This window comes from Nicotiana tomentosiformis, chromosome 2 (genome assembly GCF_000390325.3).
Source record: "Nicotiana tomentosiformis chromosome 2, ASM39032v3, whole genome shotgun sequence".
Lineage (NCBI taxonomy): Eukaryota > Viridiplantae > Streptophyta > Magnoliopsida > Solanales > Solanaceae > Nicotiana > Nicotiana tomentosiformis.
Genome location: NC_090813.1, coordinates 74,276,750 through 74,278,806, shown reverse-complemented (window position 1 = coordinate 74,278,806; position 2,057 = coordinate 74,276,750). Strand labels below are relative to the sequence as shown.

At 25.5% G+C, this 2,057-nt stretch overlaps 1 long non-coding RNA gene across 1 annotated transcript; it reads left to right on the top strand.

Annotated features, from left to right (window-relative positions):
• The first annotated feature begins 515 nt into the window (after positions 1–515).
• LOC117279072 (uncharacterized) lies at positions 516–1,589 on the top strand. Its single transcript, XR_004509468.1, has 3 exons — positions 516–601; positions 1,018–1,067; positions 1,500–1,589. It is a non-coding gene; the product is annotated as an uncharacterized lncRNA (long non-coding RNA).
• The last annotated feature ends 468 nt before the right edge of the window (positions 1,590–2,057 follow it).

The following is a 2,057-nucleotide window of genomic DNA, read 5'->3' as shown; positions in this document are numbered from 1 at the left end:
ATAAGTGTTATTAAATAAGTATTACCTATAACTATAAGTTCCAATTATAATTAAAGTAACAATCTAATTATGTCTAATTAATGTGTAAATAATTAATTATATAGAATTCAAATAACTATAAGCTCATTGTATAACTAATTATATATATTTAACTAGATAGTAAATGTATTTATAATGGTTTGGTCCTTTATTAAATAAAGTATTACCATCTTTTTGGCTATGTCAAAGTAATTATCACATTACGTTCAACGAGATTAGTAAATCACGAGGTATTTTATTGAATTCAACTTTTTTATCTAATATATCACATTTAAACAACTATGATCTTGTATCTAATTATAATGATTACCAATTATATTCGCTTTGAATAATAATAAAAATTTATTCATGAAACTATTTAATTTATTCTACTGTGTATAATGTAAATTAAATATTTATCTACATTTATAATATTTGTACATAAAAAAGTTAAAAATAGGAGTAAAAGATAGGGATATAAAGGAAGAATGAGATCCCAAAACCTAGCCCCTAACCTTTGTTTTATCTCTCCAGCCGCCACACCCTCTCCCATTCCCAACTCCTCCGTCATCCACTAGAGAAAGTATGTTTCTATCTTCCTTAAAACTTTTTGTCACTAACCACTAACATGTATATATATATATATATATATATATATATATATATATATATATATATATATATATATATATATATATATATATATATATATATTTTTTTTTTTTTTTCTTTTCTTTGGTTACTTTATTTCTTCCTTTTTATTATTTTCAATGTGTACATCAAACTTCTCATTTGTCACTTATGCTAGAGCATCTTTATTCTTCTTCTTAGTTAATTGGGAAAAGAAAAAATTGGAAGGAGAAAATTTTTAATCTTTATGTTCATTATTAGATTGGTATATCAGTAACAATTTATCATTTATGGTTGAAGCTTCTGAAATATGATTTAGGAAATGCTTTTAATCATTTTTTATGAAATTAATTTTGATCCTTTTCCTAGGTGGTTTCAGGTGATAACGTATTTTTATCCGATATTCTGCTTTCATCGACGTGAGTTCTATTGTAATTTCCTACACCTATTATTGCTCATGTTAATATATCTGTGGGTTCCTTTCCTATAATTCTTCCATGAAATGATAATGTAGATTGTAGGACTACATGATTGTTCCTTGATGAGCTAAGCTTTTGTTAAAAGAAACTTCTAGGACAAAAGATTGAATTGTATTATGAAGTATTTGGATCTTTTTACTATCCGTTTTAAGATTATTGAGAGTTTCATTATCTTATAAAATTGGTCATATAAGCATATTAAGGAGATATTAGTAAAGCTAGTACTAATTATATATACATATATATATATGAGAAGGTAATCTATAATGTTTTTCTTAAAAAATGATCATTCTGAACCTATTAATAAAGTATATATATATGATCAGTTATTTTTTGTTTCCTAGTATTAATTTAGTTTATCAAAACTGACAGGCAAATTGTGGAATCATTAGAGTAGCAATATCAAGCTAAGACCGATATTGATCAGATTAAGGTGCAGTTGAAGCAATGACATGCGAGAAAGGAGAAGATTGTGCGGCTTTTGGTCTCAAGCAAAATATTGTTAGAACGATCCGATTCATAGAGAATTATGTATTGTAAATGTTTTGAAATTTTGAATATACAATTATGTGTAACTTGGAACATATTTTGGAATCTAAAAGATTTGGATTCTTAGCTTAAAAATTCTTGTGCCTAACAATGCTTATGGCAAATTCTTCAATTTGTAGCAATGGAATTATTGATGCGTAACTAAATATATATAATTGCCACGTATCAAGAATATGGATATATATTTTTACTTTTTGTAGCAAATGCAAAAAATAATTAGCTATAAATCTATACATTTCATGGCAAAAGAATGGATTCACAACTATAATTTTTTTTAATCCGTAGCTAAATATAAGTGCTATTGCCACTAGATTAAACTATAAAAATAGCCACAAAAGTTAAATTATCGTGGCAAATAAATTAAACTTTTTGCCACAGTAG